The sequence below is a fragment of the Electrophorus electricus genome, chromosome 12, assembly GCF_041902795.1.
Source record: "Electrophorus electricus isolate QZ-2024a chromosome 12, ASM4190279v1, whole genome shotgun sequence".
Taxonomy (NCBI): domain Eukaryota; kingdom Metazoa; phylum Chordata; class Actinopteri; order Gymnotiformes; family Gymnotidae; genus Electrophorus; species Electrophorus electricus.
In genome coordinates, this window is record NC_137508.1 from 26885001 (window position 1) to 26910000 (window position 25000).

Here is a 25000-nt window from a genome sequence, read left to right on the forward strand (position 1 = left end):
CTTCTCTCTCTCTGTGACATGAATTCTCAAAGATGACCTGTCCCTTATAGCCCATGAAACAACTAAAAAAAAATGAAGAAAACCCTAATATACTGCACACACAGACACACACACGCACATGCACAAACACACTCACGCGCACACACACACACACACACACTCACTCAGTGGTAAATGTACTATAAGCTGTAAGATGGTCCCTGTAGTGCCCACGCTGGATTTACCCATAAGCCTTGAGCAGGAACCCCTTGTCAATACCACACACGCACACCCAGCCACAGCGGTGGTGTCGGGTGTCCCCTCCCAGTGTGGAACTGCCCCTTTGCGAAGTGGCATCATCTGCCGTGTGCACGCACTTGGCGCTGGTCTGTCCGTAAGCATATAGACCTTTCAAGCATCACGTCCTGGCATACGACGCCACTGACGACAACTTCGTTTACTTTTGACATTTGCTCCTGTGTCACCCTCATTCTCAAATCCACATGTTCTAAAGGATTTGGCTTTTGTATGTTGTTTTTTTTTAACCCCTCTGGTGGCCGCCGTCAGACGTCCATGGACCCGCGTTTAGGCCGTTGTCTTTTCACCCACTCCTTTCTTTACGTTCTTCAAGAACGGCGCAGAGAACTCAACAGTGCTTTATACCCGTCGTTTAAAACGAATCGAAAGCGCGTGCCTTCCTCGGGGCGTGGCTACATCTGAGTGGCTGGGCCGTGTGGCTCCACCCTCTACGCTTCCACTGCAGTAGCAGAAGGAACACACGGTAATTATTATATACAAAAAAACCATAATACTACTAACTCCTTTCCACTTTCTACCCAAGTCATAATATCTTGTAATGGTTTAGCCTGATTGAAAGTAAAGCAATATTTTATTAGTCAGTCCCCCGCTCAGGTTTTGACATGGGGTTTATTTTGGTTTCAAATAAAGCTTAGTAAATTACTTCTGAGTGTCTGCTGTCAACATACCTGACCTGATGTGTTAATGGATTGTGCAGAAGTAAGGCGGAAAGTATTCATCGTCTTGTGAGAAGTTGGGTTTGTTTCGATCATAGCCTGTTTGACCAGCGGATACTTTCACAGGGCCGCGTGTATAATTTCTATCAGAAGCCACAGCTGCCCAATTACAACAGGACACCACTAAGTAGAATCGCTTTCAATTCTCAGCACTTCTTTGTCTGAAATCTCAGTGACCTCATTAATGTGAGTGAACACCAGTTTACAGTGTGTGTGTGACTGTGTGTGTGTGTGTGGGTGTGTGTGTGACTGTGTGTGTGTGTGTGTGTGTGTGGGTGTGTGTGGGTGTGTGTGGGTGTGTGTGTGAGTGTGTGTGAGTGTGTGTGGGTGTGTGTGGGTGTGGGTGTGGGTGGGTGTGGGTGTGTGTGAGTGTGTGTGTGTGTGGGTGTGTGTGTGTGTGAGTGTGTGTGGGTGTGGGTGTGGGTGTGTGAGTGTGTGTGTGAGTGGGTGTGGGTGTGGGTGTGGGTGTGTGTGTGTGGGTGTGGGTGTGTGTGTGTGGGTGTGGGTGTGGGTGTGGGTGTGGGTGGGTGTGTGTGTGTGTGTGTGTGTGTGTGTGTGTGTGTGTGTGTGAGTGTGTGTGTGTGTGGGGCGGTGGGGGGGGTGGTACAGTGGTAGTCCAGTGACGGGGTTTGGCATGTAGTTAAGAATAGGACAAGCCAGATTTTCCTCTGTTGATTTCCTGTGTTTAGACCTGCAGCTCTCACACACACGCACACACACTTGTATGTAAACACACATTCTCTCTCTCTCACACACACACACACACACACACACACACACACGCATACACACACACACACACACACACACACACACACACACACACACACACACACACACATAAACACATTCATTTCCTGCATCCCATAGCGTTCTGTATCCGCTGGAATCTCCCACATTTGTTCCTGAAGAGGCCAACAGCTTATCTGATTTTGCACTGAGAGGTGTGCGCATGTACAGGTGTGTGTGTTTGTTTATGTACGTACAGGTTTGGGCATGCTCGTGTGTCTGTGTGTGTGTGTGTGTGTGTCTGTGTGTGTGTGTTGCATATCTTTGTGTGTGTCTGTGTGTCTGTGTGTGTGTGTGTGTGTGTGTGTGTGTGTGTGTGTGTGTCTGTGTCTGTGTCTGTGTGTGTGTGTGTGTGTGTGTGTGTTCACTCGTGTCTTGCAACACTGTCCCACTCAGTGATGGAAACCCTCTCATAACAAAGGAATGTAAGAGGAGTGGTGTAGGGGCTGTAGCATTGAGAAGCAGAAGTTGGAGCAGAAGTTGGAGCAGTGGGTGGAGCAGTGGGTGGAGCAGTGGGTGGAGCAATATGCCCTCAGGCTGACCCTCTCTTCTCTGGCATGGCAGGTCACCTCCACCCCCCAAACACATCCACACTCTTCTCTACACCCCCCAACCCCATACATGGACTGCTGGCAAACGTGGGAGTTGGTCACAGGAGCAAAGAAAAGAACATCACACAAAATCACACCTGCGATTCTTCAGCGGCAGGGGGATTGAAAAGCTTCGCGTTAGAAAGGAGACGATGGGTTACAAAAATGTTTTTTTAAAAAGTAAAATAAACAAAACTAAATGCGAGCCATGTCCGCATGACGAGCGCGTGCGGAACGCGCTTGGTCTGGTGTGAGCGGTACATCAACAACACGTGACGCAGTTTCTTCCACATGGCCCGGCCAGTGCTGGTTTTTTACGGACGTTCGTGAAAGGACAGTAAACCTGTCCCGCTCTGTCCCGCAGCAGGACAGAAGGCACGGGCTTTGTTCCTGCGCTGGACGCTGGGTTTCCATAAAGTCACTTTGTCATGGCTCGTTGGACTGAACGAATCACGTGGGAGTGAATTGGGGTTCCTGCGTGGTCTGGGGGGGCTTCTTTTTCCAACCGCTAGCCTGTGTCTTATCAGTATGGAAAGGTTTGGGGAGAAAAGTTCAATTCAGGGATCAAACGGCTTTGTCAGGTCGTTATTACAGAGACTCAGACACGATCTGACAGAATATCAGATGGCACGCAGCGTTCTTAGTAAGATGATTGAGCTCGAAACATGAAGCCCAAGCGTTCCTAATGCTTTACAGGATCACCGCAGACGGACAAAAACCTTCCTAAACAGACTTACAGTCCACAGAGACAGAGGCCAGGTGCGTTTCCTTACCCATTGACACTGTTTAGTTTAGAAATATCCTGGGTGTGGTTTATGTACACAGTAGGGCTTAGTCTGCTACCAGGAAATGTAGCGTAATTTCATCATTTATCAACAACAAAAAAAATCATTTAAAAACATTAACTCACTTTAGAAGTTTATATTAAGAATTTATTATTGTACATGTTTTAAAATGTTAACACGTTTTTTAGCTGTTCGTACAAAAATGGAAATGTTGTATTCAGCCACTGATCTGTACATCCTTTAAAAGTATTAAAAAGTAAAAAACATGCCAAATATTTCCCTCCCACAGTAACACAGCAACGATTGCTGATGTCTCTTCATGACGCGTCTGTGTTACTGGCTCGACGAGAACAGTTCTCCTGCGCAAATGTTGCTTTAACTTTGAAGGACTTCTTTTGAAAAACTCTGCCCAGCTGTTTGTAACAATGTCAGAGAGGCTTAGTGGTTCGGTGTGAGGCCGAATTGTTGTTGCGAGCCCTGCAAACCTGTCCCAGTGCCAGAGTCTTCGAGTCTCGGCCCTGCACGGACGCACGTGCTCACCGAGCCTTCAGCCTGCACACAGCAGTGGGCCCCTGTCGGGTCTCCACCTCCAGGCCTCTGGACGGGGGGCTCCTGCCTCAAGCCTCAGCCAGGCCCTGGCTACAGATGAAAGGTCTTCGGCAGCTGGGGGAGAGAAATAGAGGTGGGGTGGAGGGAGGGAGAGGGAGAGCGAGAGAGAGAGAGAGAGAGAGGGGTGGAGGAAGTGAGGGGAAATAATTGAGTGAAAACATAACAGAGAGACAGGTACGGAGAGAGAGATGGAGGGAGTGAGAGAGATGGAGAGAAAGAGGGGGATGGAGAGAGTGACGGGGGACGGAAGGAGGAGGAGAGAGAGAGGGAGAGAGGGTTGACATTGACTTGTCCTAAGTGTTCAGTAGTGTGTGAGATGCTCTATAAAGGGATGGGGGGCATATTCACTGTTACACAGCACAGTGGTGTCACACACACACACACACACACACACACACACTCTCACACACACACACACACACACACACACACACACACACTAACCGGTAAACAATGTCACTGGAATGAAGTGAAATGGGCCAGAGATAGCATGGACGGTCCGTGACAGCGTTCCGGTAGGCATGGATTATCCAGAGAGCCGACCAGCGTACGAGACGAGGTCAGACTCTACGAACCTTCGTGAAGTGTTCAGATCACCTGGACAGATGTGGTTACGTTACTGTTGCTAACTCCCATAAGTGTGATTTCTATTGCGTGTGCTGGGACTGTTAATCACACGGGTTGGAGTGGGGTCATTTCTGTGGGTCAGTGCTGATGATGGGCAGGTCAACTGATGTTAGGCTGGGCGTGGCTGACCCCCTGCCCCACACCCACCACCACCGCCACGCCCGTTTGGGCTTTCTACTTCCCTACTGTCAGGGTGTAGGGTGAGAGAGAGGAAGTTCAGAGTCTCTGGACACTTCCGTGGACACGCGGCCAGGAGGAGAGGTATGGAGGTATGGAGCTGTGTCAAAATCTGTCACTGCCAATATCCGCTACCCACCCTAGGGCTGCCTTGAAGGTCCTGTCCATGCGCCAGCCATCACACACACACAAACACACACACGCACGCACACACACACACACACGTGTGGCTATTGGACTGTATGGTGTGTGTGTGTGTGTGTGTGTGTGTGTGTGTGTGTGTGTGTGTGTTTGTGTGTTAGTCAGGCTGTCTAGTCTCTTCTCTGCTCTTGTTTCCAGTGAAAAAGAAAGTTACAAAAATTAGGTTCTGATGCTTCTTATTCTCTCTCTCTCTCTCTCTCTCTCTCTGTCTGAGAGGAACAATGGTTATTGTTTTGGTCCTCGTTGATAAGAATACTTTGTTAGGCTATGAATAGCTACATATGGACCCATTATGGATTCAAACAATATATGAAAATAAATTATAGTGACTCTCACAGATATGAATTATGTAATGATTACCTATATATTATCAGGTTATTATGTAATAATTACCTATATTAACAGGTAACGTTCTCATATATTTCTCATATATTTATATATAGGAGAACAGGTTTAATGTGTGTGTGTGTGTGTGTGTGTGTGTGTGTGTATGCGCATACACACACACACACGCATACACATATATACGGAGGGGGGGAGAGAGAGAGAGAGGACCTCCTGTTTCTTGGGAATCTTTGTGTACCATACTTCATCACAATTTTAAATCTCTCTCTCTCTATTTTTGTTTTTAATTATTTTCAGAATTAGTTCCAAATCCTTTCGATGAGTTTGTATATTTTGCTGATTTTTTCCTCAAAGTTTACTTATTGAATGCAGTTGGAAAACATAAATATATAAAAAGATTTTGTGGAATAGTGGTCCCAGAACACTGAATATGAATTAGATAAAATGCTTTGATTAAACAAACAAATATGAACAAATAAACACTGTGAGCCCATCAGATTTTTGTTTTTTTTTCCTTTTCCAAGTGCGCCGCTTAACTTGAGAGAACCGCTCAGCGATGGCGATGTTGGGTTGCCATGGCGATGCACCGTGTTGTGGAGTCTGAGCCGCCCTGTTCTGGGCAGGCCAGGTGTTTCCCCCCATGCACGTTCAGGGCCCTAAACCCTGACACGCGTCCGCTCACCGCTGCTGACGCCTTCTGGCCCGCCCCGTCGTAAGTCGGCGCTAACAGATTGGCCCTCAGCTACACCTGCACCCCTGCCAGTCTCCACCCACGGGGCGGAGACCCGGGCACTGATTTAACTGTGAGTCAGACCACAGTCAAGCCGCCGGCACCTCTAATCATCACGTTCAGGTTGTGCGCTTAGCTACGAATAACAGAGGAGACAAGGGAGAAGTGTTAGACATTATTATTATTATTATTATTAGTAGTAGTAGTAGTAGTATTAATATTATTAGTATTATTATATTATTATTATTATTAGTAGTAGTAGTAGTAGTAGTATTATTAGTATTATTATATTATTATTATTATTAGTAGTAGTAGTAGTAGTAGTATTTAGTATTAGTATCATTATATTATTAGTATTATTATATTATTATTAGTAGTAGTAGTAATAGTAGTAGTAGTAGTATTAGTATTATTAGTATTAGTATTATATTATTATTATTAGTAGTAGTAGTAGTAGTAGTAGTATTAATATTAGTATTATATTATTAATAGTAGTAATATTTAGTATTAATATCATATTATTATTATTAGTAGTAGTAGTATTATTTAGTAGTAGTAATAGTATTATTAGTATAATTATTAGTAGTAGTTGTAGTAGTAGTATTACTTTTAGTATTATATTACTATTAGTAGTAGTATTAGTATTATTTAGTAGTAGTAATAGTATTATTAGTATAATTATTAGTAGTAGTAGTTGTAGTAGTAGTATTACTTTTAGTATTATATTATTAGTAGCAGTAGTAGTATTAGTATTATTTAGTAGTAGTAATAGTATTATTAGTATAATTATTAGTAGTAGTAGTTGTAGTAGTAGTATTACTTTTAGTATTATATTATTAGTAGCAGTAGTAGTATTAGTATTATTTAGTAGTAGTAATAGTATTATTAGTATAAGTAGTAGTAGTAGTATTAGTAGTATTAGTATTATTATATTAGTAGTAGTAGTAGTATTGTTAGTAGTAGTATTTAGTATTAGTACTATTATATTAGTAGTAGTAGTAGTAGTAGCAGTAGTAGTAGTATTATTATATTATTATTATTAGTAGTAGTAGTAGTAGAGCAGATCTTTGGATCCTTACACCACATGTAAGAAAACAAAATGCCATCCCTCTTGTTTCCAGTACTAAAATAGAAGTTTTCCCATGGAAACCAGATGTGGAAACAAGGTGAAAGCGCTTGAGTTGAGCTGAGGGCAGACCTCTGCTCTTCTGAGCACCACGCAGGACGTGTCATTCAGAACCAGGCGGGTCATACATACGGAGCAGTTCAGCACTAGGCCAAAGAGACTTGGCAAAACCTTGTTAAAATATCTGCTGTTGTGGGAGGGACCCAGTTTCCTTAACTCAGTACACATCATTCTGAAACATGAAGCTAAAACTTCATAGCCAGTAGATTGCTGGTCAACAGATATAAAGGTTTCAGTTCCTATTTTGACTTACATCACTGACCATGTAGATTCAGATCTGACTCTATAGCTACTCAGTTCTAGAGTCATTTATCTATCTAGCTATAATAATATATATTTAGATGCTTGTTTGTTCATTTATTTATTTATGTATTTATTTATCTATCTGTCTGCAGACAACACTGTATATTTGCTGATGTGTCCGTTAGAGAGGATGTTTGTGTGTAGGGGAAACATCTAAACTATAAAGCTTCACTTTATAGTGGGCGGGGGTGTCACCACTCAGTACTACATTTATAACCAGTTTAAGCTTTAGCCAGTTTCAGAAGTGCTTCTGCACTTATCAGGGGGCTAAATGTTATGATTATGTATTTTAAAAGCCATTTTTATACTTCAGGTTAAAGAGATGTAAATTCTGATTTAGGTTAAATAGTTTTATTAATACATTTTTGAGATGGTAATACCTTTTTTGTCCTACTGAGCAAATATTTGATATGTTGAATAACCTTTAAAATCTATTACAGGTTATTATTTAAGACTTTTACTTAAACCATAAAAACACTGATAGTGTATATACATGATAATACAGAAATATATGTATATATACACAGAAACAGAAAACAGAGCTCTGTTTTTAAAGTGTTAGTAGGGAAAACATTTAATCCAAAGTTGACCCGGATCAAGGTCATTAATGATCTTACAATGGTCTTATGATGAGGGTCCTAAGGTTGTGGTATCTCAATTGTAATCATAATAGTTTTGCATATTTGGAATTATGTGCTCATATTTGAGATATGAGCACAAAAATACAAGAGACATGAAAAACAAACAAATACACACACCAATATATAAATGACCCGCAAACCTGTCCTGAATACAGCCTCACTACCTCTGTCATTAGTACTATATACACACCATTACTACTATATACACACCATTACTACTACATACACACCATTACTACTACATACACGCCATTACTACTACATACAACACCATTAGTAGTACATACATACACACCATTAGTACATACATACACACCATTAGTACTACATACACACCATTGGTACTATATTTGGCATCATTACTGCTACATATATTAAGATACTATAATGAGCACACACACATGCACATTCTATCTATTTATCTATGTCTGTCTAGACATGGAGAGTGGCAGATCACAAGCCCTTCACAGTCGAATATTTTCTGTTGCATTATTCTAGCTAAAATATAAAGCCTATATGGAGTGTAGGAAGTTGCAGACAACGTTTTCAAAATGCCACAAAATATCGAAAGTGAATCAATGCCACCAAAGTTAGTCAGTCTCGGTTATGTTCATTTAATCTCAGTGATGTGGAGGCATTAATAAGCTGTTGCGCTGCGATCTTTGTTATGAATACTGTCAGTATAGCGTTTAAACTTTTTTTTTCCAAACGCCCCGGGATGTTCCGTCACCACGTGAGATGAGCTCGTAACGTCTTTAGGTCTGTTTGCAGGTTGAAATGCGATGCGACGCCGGGTTATTGCGCGTTTTACCCCTCTCGCTCTCGGGAAACGGGGAGGCGCCTCGTCCAATGAGGGCAGAGGGGCCGTGGCTCGCGCTTCTCTGCCGCCCGTCTCTGTACCTGGTCAGTGCGGCTCTCATAACTATCCACCAAAGGATCGCGTGTCGGTGTGGTAGTGGCGACCGAAGGGCGACCTGGGTCATGCACTGTTCCGTGACCTTGGGATGGAGCGCGTTGTTAATACCCTCCCGTTGTAGAAAGGTTAGGAGCGAGCCTTTGTTTACTGTTTGCGCCGTTAAAAACACGTGCGTTGTGCCCGTAAGCAGTTGCGCCAGTAAGCAGCACGAGCGAATATCAATACTTCTGGTGCGCGAGCGGGGGGTACGCGAAGTGAGCGCTCACGCGTATGCACGGTGTTGCATGCGTAAAGAGACCCTGCTGGAAGATGCTCCGACTTCGCTAACTCCTTTCAGCCAAAAACAACACGTCGTTCCGTTTTTCGTTTTTGTTTTTTTGCATGAGACTTCTGGCCATAAGTCGCTGAGCAGGGCACGACGTTACGTACACGCACGACACTAAACGTGATACTGGTGGAGTGTGCGCGTAGACATACAGCGCAGGGACCACTGTCTCTTCACAACCCTCGCGCTCCTCAACCTTGCATTGCAAACATCAGACCTGGTCCGTGTCTCTGAAGTCAGCGCTACTGCGCTTGAGTATCAGGTGCAGCTGTGCGCGCTTTTCTCGCGCCTTTGTCTCGCTCCCTCTGCAGCTGACCGAGAGAACGCGCGGATAACTTGATCCGCCCGCGTGTGTGTGTGCGTGTGTAGGGGGGGTGGGGGGGGGGGGGTGGCGCGCGGTAGGGTCCCGGGCAGGCGCGCGCGTTTGCTCGGCACCTCTGGACTTCGCTTGTCCCCTTCTCGCTCCTCAGCACCGTGTCCTCTGTCCCCCGGGGAGGGAGGCGAACGCGAAGCCTCTTCATTTCAAACTCTCCACATGCAGCGGACGCTCGCGGCAGTAAAGGGAGAGGACTCGGGAGTACCGCGCGAAGGGAGCGCAAGCCCCACCGAGCGTGTGCGCTTTTCCGAATTACAAACAAGCCAAACTGCGTCTCATCCCTGAACAAGTCAGAGCAGCATTACGAAGTTCTGCCTCCGACTTCGGACAATGGGACGCTAAAGAACAACAGCAGGTAGGACACCCGCTGGCCCGTACCGCCGCTACTGAAGCGTGTGTGCGCGCGCGCGCGTGCGCGCGCTTGTGTGTATTTGTGTTTTTTAATATTTGGCCATTTACAACATACTATTAATTTTGTACAGAATACGGTCGACTTAAATTGGCTCGCGGTATTAACAGGAAGTTGTTTAGATGTTTTGTTTGTATATATGCTGAATCGTTATTTCCCCAATAATTTTATTTAAAACATTTGAAGCATGTAAAAATGTTGTAAATAGTTTACTAGTGGGCTACAAGCTGCATTGACGTCGTTAGGCTGTGACCGTGTGTTAGGATAAAGACTCTGGTCACGCCGGGGTCCTATCGTGCTCACGTGCGGGGGTTCAGGGGTGCTCGGTGCAGCCAAAGTTACCGACGAGGACGGTGCATGACCAGACCCCAGAGAAGGAACCGTAGCTGGGTTCGGGAACGGCCAGAAAGCCGCCGGCTACCCACGCTGGCAAACACCGCGCACCGCTGCAAAATTTGATGTTGCTGGCGCTGCCTTATAACTTTATGAAAAATATTTTTGCCACGTTTTCGTGCCTCAGCACGCATTTCCCATCGCAGAAATTGGAAATGCAAATAAGCGCCCTGACCCTTCGTGATTCTGTCGGGTGGGCTGTTCTGCTTGCGTGTTTGAAAACCGAAATGAATTCAACTGCGACCTGCCCGCGAGCAGCCGGGCTCGGTCCGCTGTAACCCGCGCGTGGACATTTTGATCGGTCGCGTGGCCTTCGCCAAGGCTCGTTTTATTAACGGGAGTATTAACGGGAGTGTTAACGGAGTGTGCAGCTGCATCTTAGTCAATACCGAAAAACGTGATGGACAGTAGGGCCTTATCGAGTTCATAAAAGCTCACTCCACTTCGTCTCTCTCTCTCTCTCTCTCTCTCTCTCTCTCTCTCTCTCTCTCTCTCTCTCTCTTTACCACTCTATCTGTTTTATTTACTATATATCCCACAAAAAACTCGATGTCTTGGCAAGGTACGAGCTCATGCACATTGTATAAAACCTGGTATAAGTGCGTAAATGCGTTACGCTGTCATGTTACCTAACTGAAGTTTAGTTTAGCAACACCATCATTTATTTCAGTCTAATGCACCTGCAAGTGTGTAGCGGTAGCAGTTTTGAACGTAATAAAATGAGAAATACTACTGTGCAATTTTATTAAATTGACCGAATCTTTCTGAAATTCCGTATAGTCAGGTCACTGTGTCTAGCTGGAACTACAACGCCACTTCACGGTTGTATTTGAGGATAGACCTTGTTTTGGGTGAAAAAAACAAAGCAAAAAACCCCCACATATCTTTAGATTGTTTGAACCCAGTGTAGTTATTCTACGTCACGTACATCCACACACACACACCCACTCACACACTCACACAATGAGAGCACAGTGTATCAGCAGCTATGGCAGTGTGATATCAGCTTGTACCATAATTGCACTGGAAGCCGAAAAAGATGATGGAGACTGGTGAAAGATTCCTGGATCATTCCTCTGTAGTCTTTTGTGTAAACTTTTGTAGCTTACAGTATCCCACGAGCCATCGGAGAGGTTGGAATGTGCAAATAAGGATTCCCTGCACCGGTTTGCTTTCTTAGTTAATTACCAGTTTATTTGAATTTTGACGTTTTCTCTATTGTATGACCTCTCTTTGCGTCCACCGAGGAGCAGCAGGGAACAGCTTGCAGTGTTGACGCTATTAGAAATATAATGATAATGACTGACGGGCCAAAACCTCAGTGTACTAACAGCACCAGTGTTATTTCCTTGTGGGGGCATAGTCTTGGCAGTACAGCACAACATTTTGATGAATGTATTTACGCAGAGAGACAAATGGTTTAGTGGAGTTGTAGTACTATGCAGTAAGAAGGTGTGTGTGTGTGTGTGTGTGTGTTGCGAATCAGATAAATCTGATGTGTGGTCGTAATCGATTTGTGATGTTGACTAGCACTAGAGTTTGTTTCGATCCATGTATGACCTAGAAAAAAAAAAGCCCTGATTTTATTATTTTACATTAACTTTGAAATGATTGATAGGAGCTCACTGAAGGTCTGAAGTGTCATTTATTTGATGACTGAAGAAGGAGTTGTTTTTTTTCCAGGGGCCTCAGTGTGTGGGACAGGGACTGTAAGTGGGATAATTCCCAGAGTCTCGCAACTGGAGACGTAACAGGGCGGCACCATTTGTTACAGTAATGAGGTTAATAGGCTCACATGTAGTGACCAGGCCTCTCCAAACGCATGGGCCAGGCGACTCGTGCTGTTGGGGGGGGTGGGCTGTCAGGATAATGGAGGTTGCCGTACAGAGATTGATTGACAGGTTGAGGATGGAGTGCGCGGCAGTTTGGAAGCTCGTGCACCTGTTCGGAAAGATGTTTTGCTTGGATAAGGTCTCTGTAGTCGCAGGCAACGGTCTCACTCTGAGATATGTTAAACGCTTTCAGCAGGAAGTCTGAGAAATAATTATGATAAAAAAAATAAAAAATTCATTTGTGTTATTTCCTACCATGGTAACGTAAAAACACAAACATTCTACTTTTAGAGAGCATTGAATGTTAATATCTTTATGGATCACATTTAATCTGTAATCTGTCATCGTTGTGATGGTTCATGCTGGTTAAATTTAGTGAGTGCTGATGAAACCATACACACACGCACACACACACACACACACACACTCACTCAAAGCAAAAGCCTGAAAGCAGAGGGGTCAGGGGTCCAGACCAGCAGTCATAGAGAACCTCACCTATGTGCTGTGTGTGTGTGTGTGTGTGTGTGTGTGTGTGTGTGTGTGTGTGCACATGTGTATTCATGTGTGTGCGCAAATGTGTAGTTTATGTACATTTTCAGGACAAACATTTCCTGTCTATGTAAGCCATGAACAAGGCAATCGGCTGTTATCGTCCTTATCAAAATAGCACAAGGTAAAGTTTCATTTTCTCATCACTGAAAGGGCAAACATATTTATTTTTGCTTACTTAGGTTAAGGTTAATATTTGTTTTTATGATTACACAATATTTATTACATATGGATGATTAGTTAATTCCTCTGGGTCTTATTGCATATTTTTATATTTTTCTATAGCACATAGATGACACATTTATGACCCCACATTCTGACAGAGTAAAAAAATCTGTCAGTGTGTTTGTGTGCGTGTGGTTTTCACACTGGCATTTTTTTCCCCGTAATTGAAATAAAAATATATTTCGCTCTGGCTGCAGTCCCAGTCGTCGAGACCTGCGACCGCTTTCTAACACATCAGGAGTGGTAGAGGACGGCAGCACGGAGCAGCGTTTGTGAGGCTTCATCGTGGTCTAACTGCCTCCAGGGCTGTAGGCTGTTCTGCTGTTCTGAACACGTGTGTGGACGGGCACGACGGGTGGGTTGGCACGAGCCCCCCCACACACCTGCAGAACCAGCATGGACATTTTACCTTGTTGTTACGGCAACACTTAAGATGGTACTTTAGGAACTGATGTGATTCTACCGCTGTAAGACTCGAGTGTCCAAGCAGGAACAGCAAAGTCTGGTGTGTCTTTAAGACCCTGACCCACAAACACCCCCACCCCCAACACCCCCACCTGCCCCCTTTGAACCCGGCTTTGTGATTTCGAAGCCTTTTATTTCAATTTTGTCATTTCAGTTCATGCTCAACTCGGTAGAACTGTGTGACGGACAATACTTCAAAGGGGGATTATATGCACATGGTAGAGTGCACATGAACACGGACGCGCGCGCGCACGAGTACGTTTTGGGGTTTTAGATGTCGGCTCTGCCGTGTTTTTCGAGGTTGGGCTCTGTTTCTTTCTTTTTTGTTTTTTTTCCTTTTTCTTTTCTGTGCCAAAGAGCAGCAAATTGCCTTCCCCTTCAAGCCGACATGAAAAATTCATGATCTCCTCCCTTTCTGAGCTGTAAAGGGTGCCATTATGTCAACGTCTAAAAATACTTTATTTCACGTAGGCGCCTTTGCGATAGTGGTTGATAAACAAACATGGCTTCGGGAGAGGAAGTCTCCCTCACCGGCCAGCAACACGTCTCTGCTATCTGTGGGAAGGGGGAAAAAATCGCTCAGAAGTTGCGGCGACAGAGTTGGGCGACAGAGTGTGTTGTTGTGTTGGGCGTGAGCTTATGTCTTCCTTGCGAAACGCGTGCCGTGTCCGTGGAAGAAGACAAAGGCAGTGTGAATTCTGTCGGGTGTGAATTGAGAGAGGGAGAAAGATCCCACCCAGCTCCAACTGTTCTGCACCTCCAACCTCGCTGTTTTTGTGATGCCATCCTGAAATGAACAGATGCCTTTTTCTTTGTGTGTGGCAACAGCTTAGCCAGAGTGGCATGTCCGTGGACGGCACATCTAACCGACAGCATTATTTGCATTAAGGGTTTGTGTATTTACTCACAGTAATATAAACCGCGCCGAAAGTGTCTCTACCATCCCTACGGTGCACTCTGCCAGCAGCAGTTGTACCACACTGAGTGAACGTTAGCTGCTAAAGAATGACATCAGGTAGACGGTGATAGCTGACGGTGTGTGTGTGTGTGTGTGTGTGTGTGTGTATATATATTGCTTATTTTTTGCTATCCCTCTGTTTAGCTTTTGCGCACACTTCCTGCAGATTGGAGGAAATGATGTATGGAACGATACATTTATGATGTCATTTGTTCTCATGTCACCAGCACCGGGTCACACGCACTTTCGGGTGCTTTGTAGTCGGGTGTAAAATTGCGTGAGGATGTGTTTAGATTAAAATGCTCCACTCCAATATTTAAACTGTCATTCAGACAGAAGAGGGAGTTCCTTACGGTGCCTTTCATCGCCTTCACTTTAAGCGTTTTTACTTTGTTCAACAGTTTAGCGAAATCTCTCCGCGTGCCGCCTGGCGCGTCTCTGCTGTGTGAGAGCGCGAGCCCCTCGCTGGGCAGGGTACAGGCACTCGCACATCCTCCCCAGATTGCGTGTGAACGCGTGGGCGAGAGCAGTGAGTCTGTGCCGCGTGTGTGCGCCTTTTACTTCTGCTGTCACATACCCTCACGGGGGAGTCCAGGTCGCCTGTGCCGAGCCCCGCCACGTGACCCGTGCTACCTGTTAAAACCGCACACTCCCCACTGTGCTGCCGCATGGCCACGCACGCTCGCCGACTTCACGTCTCCTTTTACGCCGAACCCCGGGGGGCGTCTTTACACAGACCACAGATCCGTTCGAAAATAACTCTGCAGAGCGGAGGTAATCTATGACTCATTGATTGATTGATTGATTGATTATTTTTCTGTTTGTCTTTTTCCATGAAATGCTGCATGCGTGTATGCTTGTTTTTGGACAGTGAGCGTAGCTGGGGGTTTTTATGAAGACAGTTAAAGTACTGATGTAAGGCGCATGTCTCTACCAGCAGTGGTGGGAGTGTATTGCGGGTCTCTTTGGCATGTATTATTGAGAGGAAAATACATATTTGAAGAAGCGGAGAGTCATAGTTCAGCGTGTGACACATGCTCAAGGAGTTTCCACCTCACTGTACTCATTTAGTTCTCACACAGGGCACCAGTCACGTCAGAGGTTCGTATTTTCTAAACAGGATTGTAAATAAAATGAGGAGGGGTGAATGTGTGTGTGTGTGTGTGTGTGTGTGTGTGTGTGTGTATACGTATGCATGTGTGTGTATTTGAGTGTGTGATATTAGTATGGTTCCACTCTGTGTGTGTGTGTGTGTGTGTGTGTGTGTGTGTGTGTGTGTGTGTGTGTACGTATGCATGTGTGTGTGTTTGAGTGTGTGATATTAGTATGGTTCTACTCTGTGTGTGTGTGTTTGTGTGTACGTATGCATGTGTGTGTGTTTGAGTGTGATATTAGTATGGTTCTACTCTGTGTGTGTGTGTGTGTGTGTGTGTGTGTGTGTGTGTGTGTGTGTGTATACGTATGCATGTGTGTGTATTTGAGTGTGTGATATTAGTATGGTTCTACTCTGTGTGTGTGTGTGTGTGTGTGTGTGTGTGTGTGTGTGTGTGTGTGTGTGATGTCACTCTGGTTCCACTCTATATGAGTAATCAGAGGTGAGTGTTTTTTCTTCCTTTGTGTTATCATAACACTGTCCAGTATCAGGGCTGGTCAGAACAAATCACACACACACACACACACACACACACACACACACACTTATCTTTTTTGGACAAGTCTCGGCATTCCTGCGGACAGTGCTTGGCTCTGCCTGCCGTAACCTTTTAAGTCTTGACTGGGGGGTGTTATTGTCCATGTCTGGGGGGTGTTAGTGCTCATGTCTGGGGGGTGTTAGTGCTCATGTCTGGGGGGTGTTTCTGGGAGCCTTTGGCAGTGTTGACCTTGTGTCGCCTGCTTGTTTCTAAAACCTGGCAATTATTTACAACTTTTTTTCCTTTCTTAATGTATGTTTTATTTTTTACCTCAATTTAACCTTTTTTTTCCCCTCCATTGTGCGATCTGATTCGCTGGATTATTTATTAGGGCTTGCATTTTTTAAAGAGCACCAGATGCAGAAACAGAGACAGAACGGCCTGTTTCCAGTGGCTTTCTTTGGATTGAGATCATGGGGTCTGACGAACTGAAATCAGGGAGCCGTCTCGCTAATGGTTGTGATGAAATTTCTTGCAACCATAATTTATGTGTGTTTGAACATAACTTTATGAGCACTTGCGTTCGGTATGCAGAACCCCCCACCCCCCATCCATTACCCGTTAATTTCCGCCCTTCCAGACATGGCTTCTCCATATTGCTCTAATACTGTACAAATTATAGAATTATACTTTCCTGAAACGGAGAGGTAAAAAAAAAAGCTTTTTTTTTTTCTTTCATTTTTTTAAGAGAAAGCAATTTAATTTATGTTGCGAAGCTGTAGACTTCCTGCCCGTATTCTAAAGAGCTGAGCACACACAGTAGAGTTTATTGCCAACACAACCTTTTTTCCCCCTTTTCCAGAACAGAGAAAGAGAGAGACTGACGGAGAGGGTGTGAACCAGAGAAACAGAGAGAAATAGAAAGAGACGGACTGGAAAAGGGATAGAGAGCGATAGAGAGACACTTGGAAGACATAAGGAAGGTTATTGAAATGGGGAGTGGTACGTCTTGCATATTGAGCAGGGCACTTGTTAAGGTGACAGGACCTAACCATAGAGGAACTGGCTTGATGGATGAATTTCACTCATCTAATGGATACAAGCACTTGCAAAATGAAAACATCGATCCATTCCCCAAGTTTTCCATCCCTCTAATGAGAACGGGTGTTACACAAGATTTGGAGAGTGATAGAGACATAGCAAGAAAAAACATAAAAGACAGAGACAGGAGACGAGCTCCTGTGTTCCTAGATGATCTGTGCCATGCATCTCTATAACGGTCACATTTGAACTGCTACACTGGTCATATGATATATGGCGTTGTCTGTGTGTGTGTGTGTGTGTGTGTGTGTGTATAATATTATATATTATATATTTTAGGAACCCAAACCCCTCTGGGCACCAAAATGTAGCAAAGTTACAGTATGTTAAAGAAACGTCCTTTATAGAGCTTTGTAGTGGTATCCAGGACTTCCTATTCGCTGGCTGTAATCACTCAGGTCTTCCTATTCGCTGGCACTAATCACCCAAGGCTTCCTATTCGCTGGACCTGATCTTCCAGTGACATGCACTCTGGCCCTGCAAACATTTGGTAATCGTGTGCAAGGCCGTTAATCCTTATGTCAAACGCAGACTCTGGTTTACAGGAGACCAGGGCCATCCTGACTGAACGACAGGAGCCTGCGCTGAGCGTTGGCATCCACTTCCCTTGCGATGCTGTGGCCTCGTTATCGTTCACCTCTTTACCATTGCACAGCTTCCTCTGGGTACTGCCACACTGGGGATCAGACCACAGCAGGGTTTTCTGGATACTAATGAACAGAATTATGCCAAACAAGGAGCCAGTATTACATGTTACTTTCCGAACCAATGTTACACGGCCCTCACTTTCACTGAGACACTGAACTGTTAGACAGTGCTCATTTTCTGAGAAAGACCGGACCACTGTTACACAGTCCGCATTTTCTGCGAAACACTTTGAAAATTTGGGCACAAGACTCATAAACCCGATGCCCTCATGCAGGTCTGTTTGTTCGTTTGTGTGCGTGCGTGCGTGCGTGCGTGTGTGTGTGTGTGTGTGTGTGTGTGTGTGTGTGTGTGTGTGTGTGTGTGTGTGGAGGTGATTGGCTGTGTTTGAAGAGCAGAAGGACTGAGTGGGAAAGGGCCCGGTGAAGATGCCGTGTGTGTCTGTGTGTGAGGTGTGTGCGTGTGTGTGTGTGTGTGTGTGTGTGTGTGTGTTTGTGAAGCAGAGTGTCACACACCTCACCTCCTCCACATACTGACTTGGCACTCTCATGGCTCCCTGTTAATTAATCCGTAGCTCTCAGCCAGACGGAGCAGGAGCTCACACACACACACACACACACACACACACACACACACACACACGCACATGCACATGCACAAATACACACAGCCAGCCAGGACACCATGGAGCACTGACTCTCTGAGTCTCACTTTCTCCTCTCTCTCTGTCCGTCTCCCTCTGTCTCTCTCAATGTCTCTCTGTCTTCTCTTTGATGGCTCAATTTGGTCCTACTGCTCAGCAGTTTTGTATCAGGTGTGTGTGTGTGTGTGTCTGCACCTGCGCCTGTTCTCCAGGGCTGGGCCATCAGGCTCATACAACAAGCTCTTCTGTGTCGCAGGGTCGGCCCCCTCTCGCAGGGGCCGCAGCACTTTCTACATCATTTCATCATTTCAAACGTTTATTCTGCCGGTGTTCTCCTCCCTTTCCCCAGTCCCTTCCACACTCATTTCCTTCAGGCACCCACCTGCCCTCTACTTTCCTCCCTCTTGTTCTCTGTCTCTCTCTCTGTCTCGCTCCGTCTCTCGCCGTTGACATGGCGACCGCATGAAAGCTACAGGTGCCTCTGCTTTGCTGATTAATGGTGGAAATAGGCTCTTGTCCTCAACCACTGAAAATAACCACTTCACTAAAACAAGACTGATTTCAGACAAAACACGTCTCCTGAATCCATTCCCTAGGGATCTGAGAGAGAAAGGAAGGCAGACAGAGCAGGAGAGCAGGAACACAGAGAAGGCGGGAGAGACCCAGGTCTCGCACCCAGTCCCATCTAAATCTAGCCTCTTGCCTAATGCTCACATCACACCGGTTCTGGTGGTACGAGTGAGCAGAAATGGTTCAGAAATCTCGCTTTGCCTGTGAAGTGCAGCTGTTCTCACCGCCCCCGATAAGCAGGGTACAGCGACGGCGGACGTTGCTCGCTGTAATATTTCTGCTGTAAATGACAAGAGAAGGCCGGAATGAGGTGCAACGGCGTGGACTATGGCGCGGTTCTGGGAATGTGGGGATTATAATTCCCTTTCCACTCTCTCCTCTTCACTTCCAGCAAATTACGAGGAGGAGCATTTCTAGTGTCGCCTGTTGTTGATTCGGTGGCACCTCCTGCTCCGCGAGAGCGTGCCCCTCCACGCGCAAACACCCCGCTCGACCCACAGCCTCCAGGTTTGTGCCGTGCGGATCCGAACGAGCCAGCCCGAGTTGTTAAGAATTCCTGGGCTCGGTCGCCTTCCTGCTCCTCCCTCCTCTGATGTTCAGTCACAATCAATCAGGACGCGGCGTTGGCTCCCAACCCAAACGAGCGCGCCGTGATGTATGCCGTTGTCTTCTGCGCCCCGCCAGAGTCCCACAACGCTTTAAAATAGTGTTGACATCAACATTTCTGCATTTGTTGTTTTTTTACTTTAATTTCTCCTCCCTCCACCTCTCCCTCTCCCTCTCTCCCTCTCTCTCTCTCCCCACTCCTTTTTTTCTGTTGCTCTTTCCCAAGTGGGTGTGTTGACATTTTGAACAAAATCACGCCTGGCTCTTGGGTTCCTGCTGTAGTAATTAAAGTTGTGTCTTGTCATCGCCGCGCTCGTCTTGCTCCGCGCTCGCTCACCCACTTACGCACAGAATCGTTTGAGCTGGGAGTCGTCCAGAAGGGCCTTCCTGCCTCACTTTGCTTCACTGTTTTGTTCTTTGTTTCCTGTGTGATGTTGGGTTATTTGGGTGTTTTGTTGGGTTTGTTTCCTGTGTGGTGTTGGGGTTTTTGGGTGTTTTGTTGGGTTTGTTTCCTGTGTGGTGTTGAGTTTTTGGAGTGTTTTGTTGGGTTTCTTTCCTGTGTGGTGTTGGGTTTTTTGGGTGTTTTGTTGGGTTTGTTTCCTGTGTGGTGTTGAGTTTTTGGAGTGTTTTGTTGGGTTTGTTTCCTGTGTGGTGTTGGGTTTTTTGGGTGTTTTGTTGGGTTTGTTTCCTGTGTGGTGTTGAGTTTTTGGAGTGTTTTGTTGGGTTTGTTTCCTGTGTGGTGTTGGCTTTTTTGGGTGTTTTGTTGGGTTTGTTTCCTGTGTGGTGGTATTTATTTTTTTTGCTCTCCTAATCCCATTAGTGTAGTGCATGATGGCCTTTGCTCTCTACATTTGCTCTCTACACCCTCACGCTCAGGGTTTGGTCTAAATCTAAAGTCTAAGTCTAAAGTTTGGGGGTGCAGCATCCACCTCTCCCATATATTAATACTAGGAGATGAAATTTGCTAACGTAAAGAAATTTGTTCTCATGCCTGTGGTTATTTCATGTTGGCCATAAGTGTCAGGAAATTAAAGCAATACATAAAAGAAATGTTAGAAAGCCAACAATATTATTATTATTATTATTATTATTATTATTATTATTAATGTGTGTGTGTGTATGTGTGTGTGTGTGTGTGTGTGTTGGTTCTTGATTCAGTCTACTATACTCTACCACCAATACACTCTACTGTACTCTACCACTAATACATTTTACTTTAATACACTCTACTGTACTCTACCACTAATAAACTCTACTGTACTCTACCACTAATAAACTTTACTCTAATATACTCTACTGTACTCTACCACTAATAAACTTTACTCTAATACACTTTACTGTACTCTACCACTAATAAACTCTACTGTACTCTAATACACTCTACTGTACTCTACCACTAATAAACTCTACTATACTCTAATACACTCTACTGTACTCTACCACTAATAAACTTTACTCTAATACACTCTACTGTACTCTACCACTAATAAACTCTACTGTACTCTAATACACTCTACTGTACTCTACCACTAATAAACTCTAATATACTCTAATACACTCTACTGTACTCTACCACTAATAAACTCTAATATACTCTAATACACTCTACCACTAATAAACTCTAATACACTCTACTGTACTCTACCACTAATAAACTCTACTCTAATACACTCTACTGTACTCTACCACTAATAAATTCTACTGTACTCTACCACTAATAAACTTTAATACACTCTACTGTACTCTACCACTAATAAACTATACTGTACTCTAATACACTCTACTGTTGGATCCTTTCATGGGAGACTTTTACATTGTGTTTTTGTTTGTTGTTTGTTTTCCACCCCACTTGTGTTTACAGCTTTAGCTATGATGTGGGGCAGCATGTGGCCCTTAGTCATCCAATCACATGAGGTCATTACATTGTTTTTCACCTCTGCACTCTTTCTCTTCTGGGTCACTCGCCATACCATTGCCAGGTCCTCCAAATTTAATTTCTGTTCCCATCACTGTGCCGGACCCTCTCTCTCTCTCTCTCTCTCTCTCTCTCTCTCTCTCTCTCTCTCTCTCTCTCTCTCTCTCTCTCTCTCTCTCTCTCTCTTTCTCTTTCTCTTTCTCTCCTCTCTCTCCCACTGCCTGTTAATTCATTTTTTATAATGCTCTATTGGCATCACTGTGATTAAACAATTTTTCCAAAAGCAGTGCAAAAAGTACAATATGTCAAAAGAATTAAAAAAACCCAAAACAAAACATTTTTTTAAAAGCACAAACATAAATTCTTTATTTATGTGTTACCTTTATGTCGCACCTTTCTTAGTAATGAGCATAGCGCTACTTCTTCAGTATCCTCCCTGAGGTTACGTAGAGACGAGATATTCCGGCCTGCCGGGGTGGCAGAGTTTTTCTCTCTCCCGGGAACTCTCTGCCCTCCTCTTTAGCACATGGGCTGAGAGAGCACACAGTCTTAACTGCGTTAGGCGCTAGCGTGAATGATGAGCCCTGCGGCTCTGACGAGACCCTTCGCTAGCATCCCCTGGTCTCACGGCTGCCTCACCTTCACATGGGTCAGAGGGCATGGTGAACAAGGCCCACCCCTTCTCCAGCTCTGGGGCATTCCCAGTACCTTGTGTCCTGTAAACGCAGGACTGGTGGCATTCTGTTCGGCACGGCGGGACCGTCGCTAGGCGCAGAGGAAATCTCCAGCCTCCGTGTCTGGTTTCGCTTGATCCGACTGCTGCGAATGTGACTGCTGATGGTGTCGAGCTGAAGTTCTTACACAGGTCATTATTTTAGAAAGCGGAGCAGATTTTCAACGCCTTCTCCTGTTTTTCCTTTCTCTCCGTGACTTTAAGCCGTGTCCTGCACTATTTTCCAGCGCCGTTTCACGCTGCCATTCAGACTGAAAACATTTTAGTAACTGAAAGTTATCACTGAAACGTTGCCGTAAAGAAGCTGTTTATTTTTAATCAGTCATATATACACACACACACACACAATTTGATTGTAGGATAAGTATGTAGTTGTAATGAGGGACATCCATCGTTTGCACCTGCAGTGAACAGAACCGTTTGTGGACTGTAGAGGTCTGCACGCATAATTGCGCACGCGTCTCTGTGCATCTGTGCGTGCTGTATATGGGATCATTATTTGACGCAACTATCTTAGTATGAAAGGTTACGCATTTGTCCATCTGTTCTGTCATACAGAAATGCTTGGAAAGTTCTTTGATTGCTGTTAACCCTGAAATCACGTTTTTTTTTACAAAACGCAGACACTAATCGAGTTGAAGGAAGTGGCAGGTGTAATCATAGACAGACAGATATGAGTGTGTGTGTGTGTGTGAGTGTGCGCGTGCGTGTGAGTGTGTGTGTGTGTGTGTGTGTGTGCGTGTGCGCGTGCGTGTGCGTGTGAGTGTGTGTGTGTGTGTGTGTGCGTGAGTGTGCGTGTGTGTGTGTGAGTGTGTGTGTGTGTGTGTGCGTGCGAGTGTGTGAGTGTGCGTGTGTGAGTGCGTGTGTGAGTGTGTGTGTGAGTGTGTGCGTGTGTGTGAGTGTGTGCGTGCGAGTGTGTGTGAGTGTGTGTGTGTGTGTGTGTGTGTGTGTGTGTGTGTGTGTGTGAGTGTGTGTGTGAGGTGTCGGGACATGCCATGGGACACTTTCTAAAGCTATGCCTGTGTTTTCTGTAAGAGCCGTATTGTTGAGTCTGGTTTCCAGAGCCCTTAATTTTCTTCTTTCTAGATTTTCCAAGAAATCCCTTTGTGGAGCGTCACTGAAACATAGAAAAGGGCGCTTTTCACAGAGGGATTCATTCATAATCCTTCTTGGTTTATTATAGTGTTGTTAACATTTTTTTTAATTGCCCAGAACATTGCAAAGTGCATCTTTAGATAAAGTATAACTCATGTAAAATTCATTTCACATTTTAATCACTTATTTATCTTACTGAGACACTTTGGCAGAGTCTTTGTTTTCAGGAACATTTGTGCACATCCGAAATATCTGCTAAAAGATCCAAACTGACCAGGCCCGGCGAGATAGTCGGGTCTTTGTGTTCATTAAGATGTTGCTTCTTGGCGTCTTCACCCTGTCTTCACATCGTCCAAGTTTTTCTGAAGCGCATGAGTCTGTTTAGAAGCACACACACGGCAGCATCAGTTCACGTGGAGCTGTCCTGTTGGAATGTGTAACGGGGAGCGTGAGGACTGGTGGGAGGTCCTCAACTTAACGAACCTAGTCGTCCCCCCCACAGCGTGGTTCAAGGGTATTTATCCACAGCCTGGTTCAAGGGTCCTGCTGGAAAACAACCCCAACCCACCCCCATTTAATGGTGCAGCTATAATAAATGCCAACGTGAAATATTCTTATTTAAACACTCCAACAAATCTCCCCTCCCCTCTTTGTGTTTCTCTCTGTGTTTAAGCTCTGTGGAGAAAAAAAAGCGCCTGTTTTTCTGAATGGGGTTTAACCTTTGACCCGTGGCGTTATTTTAAAGCAACCAAAGCAGGGGAATTAGCAGGGAACAGTCCCCTCCCTCCACGACCCAGAGGTCTCCACTTCTCCACGACGCCTGCTAATTGCTTTCACTTAGCTGTGCGGTGGACTGTGTCCATGCCACAGAGGACCCACGCGCATGCCGTGCCCAGGTGCACAGCGCTGGCCGGCACAAAGTGACCAAAGCGTAAATACTTAAAAACAAAAAACATCAAATATTTTTGTTGTTGTTTTTTACCTGTTGTGATGGCTGAAGGCTGCAGTCCTGCTGGTAGATCAGCCTACCGCAAAGACGGGTGTCTTATATATTATATTATATTGTATATTATAAATATGTTCACCTTGTTTGATAGCAGCTATTCCTTTCCTTCCAGTTGGAAATTGATTGGTTTTAGGGAAGGCTTTTTTTATGGCTTGGGGGGCAGAGGGTCTTGAACGAAGCCATGTGGGATTGTGGGAAATGAAAACTTGTCCACGGCAATATGAAAACGCGTCTGGCTCCTGCAGCAAACTCGCCGGGACGAGAGGAAGCGATACCCCGCACCCCCCCGGTCTCCCTTCCCCTGCTGGTCTCTCGGACAGCCTGCTGTCTCCACTGACGTTTTTACTGCTGTGGAGATCGGACCGTGCTCGCTCTACTCACTCCCACTGCGGCGTCTCCTGCTCCCGATCCAGGAGGTGACCAGATGGGACGTGCGCTGTCTCTGAGAGCGTGGGGGGGGGGGGTTAGACCGAGCCCATCTCAGCCTGCTGCTCTCTCTCCTTCTCTCAGTTCCACAACATTTGCTGTTTGTGTCGGCTTGCGGAATGCCGTGGAGAAGCGCGGAGAAGCCGGAGAACACGCCCGCCCGGCCGGGATGGAGGTTTTAATTG

The 25000-nt window shown here is 45.2% G+C and overlaps 1 long non-coding RNA gene across 2 annotated transcripts in view; it reads left to right on the forward strand.

Moving 5' to 3' along the window:
* Positions 1–25000, forward strand: part of LOC145660253 (uncharacterized) — a 276813-nt gene that overhangs the window by 207199 nt on the left and 44614 nt on the right. Inside the window, exon 1 of one of the 2 annotated variants that reach the window (XR_014126496.1) lies at positions 9649–9968. The exons of the other annotated variant lie outside the window; for it this stretch is intronic. This is a non-coding gene — a long non-coding RNA (uncharacterized LOC145660253). Of the gene's footprint in view, positions 1–9648; positions 9969–25000 lie in introns of those variants that run through there. 2 annotated transcript variants of the gene reach the window in all.